The following is a 16,280-nucleotide window of genomic DNA, read 5'->3' as shown; positions in this document are numbered from 1 at the left end:
TTAGTATTATGACCAGTACTTAATTTGATTCTGCTGGATCCTGTTCCGGAAAATGTCAGATTTTGAATTTTTGTGTTCCGGTAGGCCTATTTGTTTTTAAAAATCCGGCATCTACAGTGCATTAGATCAGTGCATGCTTGCGTGCATACGAGACGGAGCGAGCGCGGGTTTGGCTAGATGTATTTGGAGGTTATTACGTCTCATTCGGCACAAATCCAAATGTTTCCATATTCGTAATGTATTTGAATGTTAAACTATTATTTATAATGTAAACTAGGCTTGTACTTTACACGCATTCGCATATAGACGGAAACGATCATCATTTTCCTTAAAGCATCCCATTTTGTCCTTGACTATTTTATTTTGATAATGAACAGACTGCGATGTAAGTTTGAATTGCTAGAATATGTGGGGTGTGCGCGCGTGAGGCGCCAGTGCGATCGAACAGCTGAAACATAAAAAAAACTTGTTTATGGAGCGCAGCGCCACACTTCTGTTTTAAATCTGTTAGCTTAATTATTTAAGCCAGATATATTTCGCTTTTTTTGTTTTTTAATGAAAACAAATTGTTATTTTTATTTTAGGCCTATTGCTTACATTACATAGGCTATACATTTTCCTTAAAGCATTCCATTTTGTCCCAGGGCTTGAAACCCTGTGCCTAGGCTAGTTTGGTTAATGCAGAAACTTGTGAACGATGCTCTTAGTTGTGGCATCACCGTTTAGTGACATCATTGAATGCTCCGGAAAAACGTAATGTCAGTGTCGGTCACAGCGTCTTTAAATTGCAGTTTTGAATCCAGCAATTATTTATTTACAAATTATAAGCTTTGATTATGACATGTGTGGTATAAAAGCTTTGATTATTAGAGGAATAATTGGTTAGCTGGAAAATGTTACATCGCGACCATGCTTTTGGATGCCGTTCGAGTCCATATAGCCTACATTCACGCGGCTTTGTTCTGGTTTGCCGGTTGGTCACGAATTTCCACAAATTCAATAATATTTAGGCATTGTTTCTTTTCCTAAATCCTCACCGTCTAGCCCATAATTTCGCAGGTTTATTTTATTGTCATTCACTTTTTATCACTGTTTTCGCATCTAAGGGAAATGAAAGATTTCATGGCCATGAATTAAGAATTTGTTCGATTTATTAATTTGTTCCCTCATTTTAGTTAAATCATGGGTTATTTAGAGCCGCACGCAGCCCAAAATTAAACGACTTAACCATCGATAGTTTTAATCGACTGCATCTCTTATCGACAATTAATCGATCATCGATTAATCGTTGACATCCCTAATTCAAATAAAAGAGAATTGTTTAAGGTTAAGAAAGTTCGGTAGTGCACAGTGAAGTTCTACCAAAAAGTTTATTCCTCTTAGGGTGTCATGTAATTAAATTCAACAGAGGAATCGTCTGTACAATAATAAGGAATAGTTAAGCTCAAATGATAATTGTGTCATCTTTTACATGTTGTTCCAGACCTGGATGGTTTTCTTTCTTCTGTGGAACACATAAAGAGATGCTTGACAGACATTTTCTCCATATCATGAAGGTGGATAGTAACCTCAGGCTGCCAAGGTCCCAAAAACTAATTGAAACACATTTGAATATGCACATATAAATTGAGTTACAGATTAATTTATACTACCATTCAAACGTTTGGGGTCGGTAAGATTTTGTTTTTTTTTTAAGAAATCAATACTTTTATTCAGCAAGGGCACATTTAATTGATCAAAACTTTTATAATGCATGATTTTATAATGTTACAAAATATTTCTATATCAAATAAACAATGTTCTTTTGAAGGAACGCGAGACTGAAGACTGGAGTAATGGCTGTTGAAAATTCAGCTTTGCCATCACAGGAATATATTACATTTGAAAATATATTAAAAACAGACAACCATTCTTTTAAATTGCAATAATATTTCACAATATAACTATTTAAAACAAACAAATGCAGTCTTTGTGAGCATAAGAGACCATTCAATCTATTAAAAATTCTTACCAATCCCAAACTTTAGAATGGCAGCATAAATTGTACTCTTTTCCTCAAACAAAGGTGTCATATGTTTTAAGAAAATATAAACAGTTAATATGCTTATATGGTGCTGTTTTTGTGGCCACTTTCAATTTGTGGAAAAGAGCAGAGTAAACATTCTGCTTAACATCTCCTTTTGTGTTCTATGGAAGAAAGTCAGTCAAACAAGTTTGGAATTAAGTAAATAATGACAGATTTTTCATTTTTGGGCCAAATGTCCCTTTAAGAGGAAACCAGTAATCACTTTTAAATCACTACAAAGCTTGCAGGAATACAGCAATACATTTGCAATGCTTTTATTTTGCCTCAGGTTCAAAATGTTTAAAAGTGTATAGGAAACTACATGAAACATCTGCAGTCTGATGCATTACCCACTGAAAATACAAGCAGGCATTCATCATTCGTAGTGTTTTGGATGCTGATCTTCAGCATGGGATGCTGCTGAGCTGGTGTCTCCATCAAGTTTTGAACTATCTTAACTGCAAAATGTCCTTGCTCGACCAGCTTAGCTGCTTAGATTAGTCTGCTTAGCAGAATTTTCATATACAAATGTCTGGTTCCATGTGTAGGTTATGATAAGACCTCCTGTGTGTTATCTCTGTGAACTGTGGACTGTGATTGGAAACCACCTTAAGCATCTAGGGAACAACATTAATAAAACTGGTTAAATTTGATATATTTATAGTGCACCTTCACATATTGGTGTGGCCGCAAAATGTCTAACAATACAATGACAGTGACTCTGCACTTTCAGCAGGTTACATCACACATGGTAGTTGACATTGAAGTCAGAGTATCACTACAAACTTGACCTTTGTGAAAGACACCAAGTGTGTAGTTCAACTTAACAGGCTTAGACTGCTCATTGATATTCATGTCTGCGTGTGGTCCAGAGCATAAGGTGAGAGCTGCTGTGAAAATACTAATCCTGTCATTCAGTACTGTCACTCTGAGGGAAGAATTCCAGAACTACCTTCAGGACAGAAGGTTCTAGAATTTTTAAAAAGATGGATGAGTTTCCCCTCAAGGACACCTCAAGAATTATTTGATGTAACTTGTATCTGAAAGAAAAATGAGGTCTTTACCAATGTATCAAGAAACTGCAAATTCTGTCATAATTTGGAAGTAGTCAGCATTCACACAAACGCATCTTGTAATTGTGACTTCATATCTCAGAACTCCAATATTTTTCACAGATAACTATATCGCAGGAACTGTGAAATTTCTTGAAATTGTGGCTTTATATCATACATTTTTATACATTTCTTGAAATTGTGCCTTTATATCATACAATACTACAAAAGCTTTCAATATGACTGTTATAATTGTTACTAAATTTCTCATGATTGCGACTATATCTTATAACTTAATATCTCACACTGTGTGGCTTTGTCACAATTGTGACTTAATATCTCATGTGACTTTATACAGTGGGTACGGAAAGTATTCAGACCCCCTTAAATTTTTCACTCTTTGTTATATTGCAGCCATTTGCTAAAATCATTTAAGTTAATTTTTTTTCCTCATTAATGTACACACAGCACCCCATATTGACAGAAAAACACAGAATCGTTGACATTTTTGCAGATTTATTAAAAAAGAAAAACTGAAATATCACATGGTCCTAAGTATTCAGACCCTTTGCTCAGTATTTAGTAGAAGCACCCTTTTGATCTAATACAGCCATGAGTCTTTTTGGGAAAGATGCAACAAGTTTTTCACACCTGGATTTGGGGATCCTCTGCCATTCCTCCTTGCAGATCCTCTCCAGTTCTGTCAGGTTGGAGCTGCAATATAACAAAGAGTGAAAAATTTAAGGGGGTCTGAATACTTTCCGTACCCACTGTATGTCATAACTGTGACTTTAAATCTCACAATGTGATTCTTTTGATTGTGACTTTATATGTCACAATAGCAACTATATTTCTTGTGATTGTGACTGTCACAACTGCAAAAAAAATGTATTGTGATTAATATCTCGAAATGTGACTTTATATGTCAATTCATAGTGTGACTGTGTCATAATTATGACTTTATATCTTACAATGTGATCGTCATAATTGTGACTATTTCTTGTGATTGTGACTTTATATGTCACAATATCAACTTTATTTCTTGGGATTGTGACTGTCAAAATTGAGACTTTATTTCTTGGGATTAGTATCTCACAATGTGACTTAATATGCAATAATTCTGACAATGTCTTACAATGTGACATTTATAGATCATAATTGCTACTTAATATCTCGCATTGTCCTTTTATGTCATTATTTTGAATTAAAATCTCACAATGTGACTTTATGTCACAATTAGGGCTGTCAAAAAAATGTGAATTTCGAATATTCGTCGAATAAAAAAAAAAAAATCCACATTCGAATGCAAAAACGTTTAGAATTTTAGGTCTGCGTCAGCCATCAGGGAGCCTTATCAGTGGCGCACGAAATGAGACGACAATGTAAGTGTCATTGCATTTTAATTCTTTTGTTAGTAATTATATATGGTTTATAAGCATTATTTTAAACATTATACACTTTTTTCAAATATAGTCGTGTTATTTTATTACGCTTTGAAGAAACATGCATAATATTTTGCTCGATGCGCCCTCTTGTGGCCTCAGGAGAGAAGCCAAAAGCTTTTTTCCCCCTAACTGAAATTATGCCTTTTAAATTCGAATATAATTCGAATTTTGATTATATTTAAGTGGAAAATTCGAATTTAGTTTTTCAGTCATTTTGACAGCCCTAGTCACAATTATGACTTAATTTCTTGTGATTGTTTTATAATATTAAATAACTGTGACTTAATATGTCATATTTGACTTAATATATCACAATGTGACTTTATACATCAGATTTCTGACTTAATATCTCACATTGTCCCTATATGTGTCACAATTGCGACTTAACTTCTTGTGATTGTGACAAGAAATGTCTCACAATGTGATGTTAAACAGGCCTCTGTATTCAGACGTTGAGGAGTTGTGAATCCTGGACCAACAGAATACAGAACTGAAAACAAAATCTACAAATATCTGAGAAGCTTTAATTATGGCAAAATCTCTTCATCCTTTGAAATCATGACTAATCCCAAACTATAATAGCTCTTCATGCAAAATCCAGAGGCGTCAGACAGGTGAAGAGCTTCCTCGCCAAATAAATGCTGTCATTCCAAATACTGCGCTAACTAACTGCATACCATACGGAATCAATGATCTTGCACAGAGCCGGTGTTGCCAGACGTACGATAATTATTGTATTTTTACAATAATTTTGACCTCTGTACGATCAATAATGGAAAAAATCCCATAATGTACGATAATTTCGAAATTTCAGAACGTGTTTTTTCCAAAGTCAACCTCATCAAAACAAACCCATGAAATCGGCTCATTACAGATGCTCTAAATGGGTTGGTGCACACCTCAGGACCCTCAACATCCGGCAACACGCAGGATTCTGATGACAGCGACTGAGGTGGAGTTTGGACCTTCACACAAGGTACGCCTATGGCCCTGTGATTTCCACGATGCGGAAAACACAGATGGAATTGCGGAATCCAGTCAACGGAATTTACTGTATAATGCCGAATGTCACGGAATTTGTCAAAGTTTGGATTAATTAGACGGTAGTAGGTCAGTACACTTAAATAGAGTTGTGATATGGACTAGTATCTGTAAATATTAAGCCGCAAAAAGGCTATTTAAATATAAATCCTGCATGTTCTGTGTCTGTCTGAATCATAGTCTATGGTCTGAATGAATGTCACGCGGTTTTGTTTACTACACACATACTGAAGCGCGCATAATGCTCGCGGTGATTTCAGCATCTGCCTTCTCACTTAATAGGACATAAATACATGAACAACATCCCCAGAAATGCTCTGTCAAAAATATATAGTTTCTGCCAGAAATGTATTACTATTGTTCAGTAGAATGTACATACAACTACTACTACTAAAATTATTAAGGAATAATCACAATATTTCTTCCATGTTTTAATTTTAATTGTAAATCCCCTTTGTTTGCCAAAAAATTACATTTGTTTAATTTTCATGAATAAAAAGATAAATTAAATTAATGTGTTATGCCTTCATTCGATAACCAGAAAAATTAAAATACACAACGCAGAATTTCTAAAAAAAAAAAAAACATTTCATAAGGGTATAAATAAAAGTAGTTTTTATGCATTCAAATAATTAGACATATTAAAACACAGAATTTGGTAACAATAAACAAGGTGAAAAAAAGAGAACATTTCATAAGACCCTAAACATGTAATTTTTGTTAAAACTTTTTAATAGATTTGATGTTGAATTGTATACGTTTCATTATTTAATTAGACGTGCTTTTGATTAATACAATTTAATTTAACCATTTAAAAAGGAGTCCAGAAAAATTTAAATGGAAAAAAAAAACAGAATCCAAAAAAATTTAAATTTAGAATAAAAGAAAAAATAATGGAATTTGGGAAAAAATAAAACGTATTTCATAGGGCCCTAGCATAGTTATTTATTTATCGTGGTGATTTGAAGGTTGTGTCAAAAAGTTGTTGCTCTAGTCTAGTAGATAAATAGCTGTATTCTGTACGTTTTTACTTGTGTACGATAATTTTCGTCCAAATACGATAATTTTAAGCTTCTGGTACGATACTTGGACATTTCCAATCTAGCAACACTGAGAGCCGCTGCGACTTTGTCAGGTTACATGTGTGGGGGATATTATGACTAGCGAGTCTCTGTTCAGCCAACAGACAGCACTGTCAAGCTGTGCAGAAACCACAGCCAAGCTAATGCAATGCTTTACTGCACAACTGCCACTTCCAATGTGCAGGAACGAGTCTTACAGTCCACAAAAGTAATGCAGCTGCAAGGGTACGATGACTTTAACTAGGGCTGTGCAAAAAATCGAATGCGATTTTCATGCGCATCTCGTCAGTAAAGCCGCTTCTGGTGATTAGTAGTAAATCTCCAGCACGTGCTTTCAGATGGAGCGGCATTTACTATACAGAGCCGTAGTTCACTGACAAGCTACACAAAATGCGATTTCGTGTAGCTTGTCAGTAAACTATGGCTCTGTGTAGTAAATGCGGCCACAAATGCACTCTGAGGTGCACATGGGAGTCTATAAAGCATTTTTACATAGTGCTAAAACTTTATATTATGATCACAGACACTTCTATGCAGGTCAAACACTCTTGGCATACAAAGTTAGCACAGAAAGCATGTTTTCCTATCAGATGCAGTGGAACGCAGCCAGATTATTTATCAAGAACCATCTGGGCCATGAGCTCTACGCATACCATTCAAACTCACTCCTGTTTGAGCATGTAACCTCAAGCACTTCTGTACCGCAGTCAGTTTACATGACTTTACATGGACTCCGGTACTCTGGACGGGGCAGATAAGACTTTTTGAATTGCTGCACTTTGGAGGCTGCCGTCTGATTGTGTGATTTATGAATGAATCTGATTGAACAAACGATAATTCGCATCAACGTACAGGCCGGAAGGAGCTACCGCCGTGACTCAAGGGATATTTTTCTGATGCCTGCCACACAGCAACTTGCATACAGCAAAGTCATGCAGCAAAGAATGTAATCTCCCGAGCGCAGGCCGACCGGAGAGGTGAGCGTGTAGTTGGACCCAAGCCCCTTTTTGCTCTCTCTACAAACCCTGCTGTTTGTTAGTCATATCTGAATATGGCCACTTGGCAGGAGATTATGTCTGTAGCTCTAAATTAAGTGTTAAATGCACACGGGGTGGGGCGGGGGGAATCATTTCTTAAAAGCATCCAAAAACACACTAGCGCATACACAGAGACGGCAATTGTTGTAGTCCATGCAATTGTTGCATAGAGCACAATGGTGAATGCGCAAAATCAAACATGAACACAAAGTTCAAAAGGGCCCATTCATGAGATAAGCCAAAAATCTTGAAATGTCGCTTCAGCAATTTTTTAAGATACTAGAAGGAACGTCCTCACAAAACATCTATTGTAGTAGAAATATCCAAACGCATACTCCCAATACTCGTTCGCTCACAATAAAAGCTGGAAAGGATGCTGTTTGCGGAGGCTTATCAGCTGCAAGAAGAGGCAGGCCGCCAGCGTGCAGTAATGAAGTGACTTTATGCGGTTCATCTATGACATTACATCTAAAGCCGGAGTGCCGCTCGACTTCGAGGGGCGTGTAAAAGTCTGTGCGTGGAGGAAAAAGCTATCAGACTGGAGACATCAACACACTACCATTTTGTTCAAGGCTTTTTAGTTGCATTAGCAGGGCTATTGAAGCTGTCAGATGTGGCGGTAAATGGAGTGGAATGGCATACGGTGGATGGAGTCTCTGATTTTGTTCCACAATTACCTAATCAAACAATGCATTAAACAAATAATTGAACTAGGGTCAAATCATGCTAGTTTTGATCAGCAGATGTTTGAGAAAATTAACTTTAAAAGAGCACTTACATTAGTTTAGAGTAGTCTCTCAACTGAAGAGTCATGACCCTAAATGGTCTGTTGTGATTGGATTGCGGTGAGTAGGAAAAAAGCAATGCAAATTGATAATGCTAAAATACAAATATAATTAGGATAGCAACATAAATAGACATAGAAACATTTCCCACGTTGTTGAAGTCAAAAGTCGTGCATCCAATTGAACGCTACAATATTTTAGAGTCTATTCATCTGTTGCTTGGTTGAAGCTAGCCAAATTAGACAGATGCCAGCATAGACAGGCTGCTTGGCATTGCTTCATCCTGAAAAATCATGAACAAAACTACACAGGGTAAAAGACAATGCAACTCAGACTGTATTAAATACTGATTCTAGGTTTAGTACTGTGTTAAATTGCCACCTGATGTCCAAGAATGTCTGGATCATGAAGTAAAACCAGTTAAGAACCACTCTGAGAAAATGGCCCACATCCAGAGTGCGCAAGAAAGAGAAAACGAGCAAGAGAAATTTGGCAGGGAGCTATATAGATATACTGCTTTCTGCATTGTGAGACATTGGGCTGCAAATTTGTCCAGAGACCTTCACTCACCTCTGCCACTGTACCCTGCACCATGGTCCTCCTCTCAAAAGCAAAACTGCTGGCTGCTTGAAACAGACCCGGTCTGTTGAAGATCCGTCAGGTAATAATCCAATCCAAGAACAGGTTATGGGACTCCACACGCTGTAGTGCAATGTCCCCGGACGAGGGGGGTGAGAATCCAAGACGGCCTAGAAAGGGACGTGTAAAAGGGTGTGTGAGAGAAAGAGAGAGTGAATGAATGAAGCAAATACCTAAGAAGGAGAAAGTTTAGGGGGTGTGGAAGAGCTACAACAGGTTGGCTTACAGTTAAGACAAGAAGATGGATTGAGAGAGAGAGAGAGAGTGAAAAGGAGAGAAAAAGTAAGAAAGAGACAGAGCAGCAACTGAGAACATAAAAATAATTCAAAGACATTACATATGTCTCTCTATACACACTATTATTTTACTACATATTTTATATATAAAATCTACATTAATTTCGTGTTTTAGGCAAATTATGGAGTCACTAAGGGGACATCGTGTTGAATATATTTAAGTGTTTTAAATATACATGCGGTTGCTTTCCAAACTTTTTGAGTTCTGTCCCAAATGTATTGCGTTCCCCCGACAAACTTTGTTTGCTCACAAAACATTTGCAAAACTATTTTGTTTACTATGCTCCCCCAATAAACTTTTTTCGGGGGAACCCAAAAGTTTTGTGAGAGAATGCAAAAGCACTGAAATAAATTTAGCTCCCATCTCGTTTTTGTTACCATCATGTTCCTTTACAAATTAAATTTTTTATTTAATTTTTTTTTCTGAATTTGGAAAAATTTAATAGGAAGAATATGCAAAATTACGTATGGTAATTGACTTTTAAATATTTTTAGTAGTTTAGAGTTTGACTTTCATATTAATATGCTTTGAGGTCTTGCACAATTTCTTGCAATTATTTTGGGCAAACAAATGTCACCTAAGCAACAGCAAACATGAAAATCCTACAGCAAATAATTATTTCCATCACTGCAATTCCAAAATCTACTGAACAATGTACAGACATTCCACAAACCTTCTTGAAGTCAAATCAAAAGCAATTTTGTTAGTATCCGTAATCTCTGGGGACATAATTAGGCACTTTGAAAAATCTTTTCAAATTATTGCTGAAATATGTGAGACCTCCCAAATGCGACTTTTGAAAAGCAGCGGCAGACGGTGGGGTCAAAAAGGTGGACTTATTCCACAGAGAACATATAGCACCAGGGTTTTAAGATCTCACAAATAAAACTGCCAGACCTCTTAGCTGGTCACATGCCTTCCCGAGGAACTGCGCTGGAGCAGCAGTGTAAAACACAGTAACTGCACCGTTTGAACAGAGAAAGCGATGTGAAAGGCCTTTAATGGTCTTCTGCAGGAATGCAGGGATGGAGTTTATTGGTTCTTGCCACCTGTCACTCATGACACACTATAATTCAGCAAGCCCCAATCATGGGCTCAGACCTGACAAGCTGAAAAACTGTTCTGACCCTGAGGTCAAAGGTCATGCAAGGGGCCTTCATGAAGAGAGAAAGGGGGGGAAAGGGGCTGTAAAGAGTGTTGCATACATGTAGAAGAATGTATACAGTCATGTAGAACATAAATTACAGTTACAGTTTTTTTTTTATTTCAAGATGAGAATTTTATGAAAAAAAAAGAGAATGACGAGCTGATTTTTTATTTTGTTATTATTAGTTTTTTTTTATCAGAATTGTGAGATATAATCTCGGAATTGCTAAGGAATTTTTTTTTTTGTTCTAAATTACCTGTTTTTTATTCTTTTATATTCCATGGCTTCCATAGACTGCTACTTTAAAACTGACATTTTCTGCCACCATATAGACTCCGCCCACAAAAAAACTTAGAGATATAAATATATTTTTTGATCAAATAAATGCAGCTTTGGTGAACATAACAGACTAAAAACACAAAAGAAAAATAAAATAAATAAAATACTCACAATATTTTTTTTTCTAAATTACCTGTTTTTTATTCTTTTATATTCCATGGCTTCCATAGACTGCTACTTTAAAATGGACATTTTCTGCCACCATATAGACTCCGCCCACAAAAAACTTAAAGATATAAATATATTTTTTGATCAAATAAATGCAGCTTTGGTGAACATAACAGACTAAAAACACAAAAGAAAAATAAAATAAATAAAATACTCAGAATACTCTATTCTGTTATATATATGATCATGTCCCTTTAGTTCTGAGTGGTCAGTTTCAGCATTTTGTGGTCAAATATTTTTCCTTTAATGACCAGTAAACTGTGTAATAAATTGCAGTCTTTCACAAATAATTTTCATATACTGTGCTTCCTCGTCTCGCATAATAAAATAATTATCATTTCATGTCCATTTCTTTATTTATTTGGTAAGTATCTACATAATAGGTCAAACTACAGTCATCTGGTCATTATCACAAAATAAACCCCTCTGGATGATAAAGACCCAGAAACATTATATCTTGACCCTGATAACTCTGCGAGGTTCATTTTGCAATAATTACTGTACATTAGGCCTGACTGATTAACTCACATAATGCAAACAGTCCTATGGAGAAATCAGGGAATATAATAATAATATTTTGTTAGGACTGCTGTAAGAAATGCTCACCAAAGAACATTTGAGACTAATTTGAAACCTAATAATTTTAAGAACTATTTAAGCAAGGTTAGAGATGAGTTTGTAACCTGAGTGGAAAAAATATATATCACAGCCAGAAAAACTTACTGTACGATAATGGTGCTGTTATTGCCCACAAAGAAACCACAACTAGATCCTAGTGAACTAATAATGACTGTACATTAGGCCTGACTGATTAACTCACATAATGCAAACAGTCCTATGGAGAAATCAGGGAATATAATAATAATATTTTGTTAGGACTGCTGTAAGAAATGCTCACCAAAGAACATTTGAGACTAATTTGAAACCTAATAATTTTAAGAACTATTTAAGCAAGGTTAGAGATGAGTTTGCAACCTGAGTGGAAAAAATATATATCACAGCCAGAAAAACTTACTGTACGATAATGGTGCTGTTATTGCATCATCAAGCAATTATAAGCAGAGGAATATGTGTTGAACAAAGCTGATAATGGCTAATCAGCCTGGGAAATATTAAACAGGCTTGTCTTCATAAACTAGCAGCTAATTGCTGGTTTTTTTAATGCCTACGAATCCACAAAGTGGTTCATACTGCAGCTGAAGTGTGTTTTGATTAAATTCAAGCTTTAGGCTCGAGTAAAAATAGCGATGTACTCAGGGATCAGCACTAGAGAAACAAAGAAATCCAAAGAAATCTCTCCTGTCTGTCATATATTAGGAATTCACAGGGCTGGGCTGAGTTGTAAAAACATCATTGACATGATGGGTAATTGCCCCATTGGTACGTAAGCTTGTTTTTACAGGCATGTTAGTAGCGGTCCCTCTTCACTGGCCGTCACCTTTTGTGTCTGTATACCACTCTTGTCAACACGATTTCCATCATACATAGACCTCAAATGCATCATGTCACCACAAAAGACCGTTTGCATGTTTTCAGCAGTTATGAATAATAAAGAGCTCCTGGGAGAAATAAAACCCAATTGGATGACGTATAGATTTAATGTAATGCTGAAATCTTAATTATAAGTCCATTTTCTGTGCTCCGATGGCCCCAACAGTTCATTATTCTGCCCTGCAGTGCCTTTCCGACTCCACTTTAATTGTGTTTTTGACGTGGAATGTGTTCAAAGTCTTTGTTTAATAATGTGCCTGCCTGAGTTTTGCTTTTGGGGGGAAAAAGTATTGATTGATGTAATATAAACACAAGTGCCTCATTTAAAGTTATGGAAGTATGTCTGCAGAGAGAAGAAATAAGGAGGGCTGTGGAGAAGTAATATGGTGTTTGAATATTAATTAGGGCTGCACGATAAATCGCATGCGAGCGTTAAATATCGCATGCGATTTATCGTGCAGCCCTAATATTAATATGATATTACAGTTGTGTGTGTGCATGTCTGTGGTCTCTGGCACAACTGTCAGGTTGTCTCTATCCAGGAAATCAAGGACTTGTTGCCCACGGCAATCAGAAAAAAATGTATCCCCTGCTGGCAGGTACATGGCACAGCGGCTACCTCAGTCTACAACAAAAGACCTGAAGTATGCCGAAACACATGTACATGTGCTCAACACTGACAAAAAAAAAAAAACACCCACATACCTCCAAATGACATGCACACACTTTAAACTAACTCAAAAAGTGTGCCCACACAAAGAACATTGTATTAGTTCAGAGGTCTTAAAGGAATACTGTAGTTCGCTCAAAAATTTACATTTGCTGAAAATGTACTCATCCTCAGGTCTTCCAAGATGTAGATGAAGAACAGATTTGGAGAAATTTAGCATTACATTACATGCTCGTCAATGGATCCTGTGCAGTGAATGGGTGCCGTCAGAATGAAAGTTCAAACATCTGTGATGCAATGCTACATTTCTCCAAATCTGTTCCAATGAAACAAACTCATCTGCATCTTGGATGGCCTGAGGGCGAGTAAATTCCTTTGAGTGAACTATTTTTTAAAACTCAAATTATATTCTTAGGGGCCAGTTGATCAGTTAAAACAAATACAAATCTTTTTGGTAACACTTTATTTTGATGGTCCCTTTTGAACATTCTGTTGACAATAAGTAACACTGCACCTACATTCCAACTAACTCTCATACTCATGCTAATCTCATGCTAACTATTTATTGTGACTGTCTCCATACTGACTATAAGAACTTTTTTTTATATATAATCATGCACTTTAACTAAATACAGTTATTGGTGCACGGACGGATCTTTTTGTAGTTCTACTCATCTCTCCCTCAGACCTAGCATACTGCTCTGCATGCTTAGTGGACTAATGATGCCTGAGATTGTATTCCTGAAATGCAATTTAGATCAGGCAGGTAGCCACCTCATTAAGAGACCAGAGAGAACATCATGTTCTGGCTTTGATGTAAAGCTCAGATGTTATTTGAATGTATAAAGACTGAAAATAAATGGAAAACTATTCACATATATGGTAAATAAAATTATTTTATTAGGAAAAAATCCAATGAGGACACTCTTGCTGTAATAAAATGGCAGCTATATGTATGCATGTACTGTATTAAGACTTGTATGAAAAAAAACATAACATAAACAAAAACAACATAAATAAAGTTGTAAAATAATTTCTGTTAAATAGAATAAAATATTTGACATTTATATAATTTAATCAGAATAAAAGCAGAATGAAACAGTAAAAATTTAAATTGTTAAATGTTCTAATTATTTAGATTATTATTTTCTATAGTATGTAAATGAATAAAATATTAAACATTTATATTAATATAATTTCATCAGAATAAAAGTATTTAGATTAATAGTATACATTGTAAATTTAAATCTAGTTTGTACATGCTGATTTAAATATTCAATTTTAATAAAGTCATCTAGCTGGCTAACATAGATAAGTTAAAAAAAATACTTTAAAAATATTTATAAAGGTTTTATTGACCTGTTTTTTAAAATTACATTATTTAAACTATATTGTAAACTCTTTTTTTATGCTAGAAATATCAGATAAATCAGTAATGTTTTGCACCATATTCCATTGTTTTCCAACAAAGTTTTACATATTAATTCATAGATTTAATGGAGGAAATTATAGTTGCATAATTTATAATTTCCAGTAATTGCATGTATTGCAATTTTAAAACCTACTAAATTACTAGCAATTTTTAAACATTAAATTTAAAATCTTTTACAATTTTTCTAATGGACATAAAATATGTAGGTTAATGCAATGTTTAAAAATAGCTTACACATGCACGCATTATATATTACATTAACCTAGATGTTTTATGTGCATCAGAAAAAATGAATATTGTGTGTGTGTGTGTGTGTGTCAGTCATTATGGGGTATGGAGTGTAGATCGATGTAGAAAAAATATTTTTAGCATAAGGCTGCTAAAATAGATATACAGTGGGGATCAAAATTGGAGAACAATCCATAAATACTTGAGTTTTTTTTTCTGCAATATTGTTAATCTTCATTGCTTAAAATTTGAAGGAATATCAGCTATAGGAATATCACTGCTACTAACATGTTTGACAAAATAGCCAAGGCATTTCAACAAAAAATGTACAGTCTTTCCCCAGTTTGAAGCTGAACAAAACGATTCCCATCGGACCCAAATTAACTAAACTTGCTCTCATCATAAAGTAAACATTGGACCAGTTCTCCTCTGTCCACAAAACATGCTCCTCCGCAAAGGTGAGTCTAGTGTTTTGCTTCTTTCTGCTGATGAGAGACTTGGTCACTGCAGCCGCAGTGTTGAACCGATTCCCCATTGAGAGTCTCCGCATTATCCTGTCTTCTCGTGCATTTGTCTTACTTGGACAACCAGCCGTTTTGGGGGACTTGAATGAATTAGTGTCATTGTACACCTGCAATATTCGAGAAATTACAGATTTGGAACAGCAAACTTCCTGTGTAGTGGCTGAAAGGGTCATCCCTTTGGCCTTCATCTGGACCGCCTCCTGTTAAAGGGTTTCAGTCATCTTAGAGCAGCCCGGGATCTTGCAATCTCAGTGAAAATTAGAGGAATGCTGCCAGTTAAATAGAGTCTGTCATATAATTAAGGAAATTAGCACCAAAATAGCCAAGGCATTTCAACAAAAAATGTACAGTCTTTCCCCATTTTGAAGCTGAACAAAACGATTCCCATCGGACCCAAATTAACTAAACTTGCTCTCATCATAAAGTGAACATTGGACCAGTTCTCCTCTGTCCACACAACATGCTCCTCCGCAAAGGTGAGTCTAGGCTTTTGCTTCTTTCTGCTGATGAGAGACTTGGTCACTGCAGAGTGTGCTTTCATTCCGACTTCTCTTAAAAGTGTCAAGACAGATCCTTAACCTGTTCAGCACTGAGCTGGCAAGCAATTCCAGCCGCAGTGTTGAACCGATTCCCCATTGAGAGTCTCCGCATTATCCTGTCTTCTCGTGCATTTGTCTTACTTGGACAACCAGCCGTTTTGGGGGACTTGAATGAATTAGTGTCATTGTACACCTGCAATATTCGAGAAATTACAGATTTGGAACAGCAAACTTCCTGTGTAGTGGCTGAAAGGGTCATCCCTTTGGCCTTCATCTGGACCGCCTCCTGTTAAAGGGGT

At 35.9% G+C, this 16,280-nt stretch overlaps 1 pseudogene; it reads right to left on the bottom strand.

Moving 5' to 3' along the window:
• LOC107690858 (collagen alpha-1(VII) chain-like) overlaps window positions 1-9,316 on the bottom strand; it is a 65,195-nt pseudogene extending 55,879 nt beyond the window's left edge.
• Between the last annotated feature and the right edge of the window lie 6,964 nt (window positions 9,317-16,280).

The sequence above is a fragment of the Sinocyclocheilus anshuiensis genome, unplaced genomic scaffold, assembly GCF_001515605.1.
Source record: "Sinocyclocheilus anshuiensis isolate Anshui unplaced genomic scaffold, SAMN03320099.WGS_v1.1 scaffold641, whole genome shotgun sequence".
NCBI lineage: Eukaryota > Metazoa > Chordata > Actinopteri > Cypriniformes > Cyprinidae > Sinocyclocheilus > Sinocyclocheilus anshuiensis.
The sequence above is the reverse complement of the archived record's forward strand: the minus strand, read 5'-3'. Positions and strand labels throughout refer to the sequence as shown.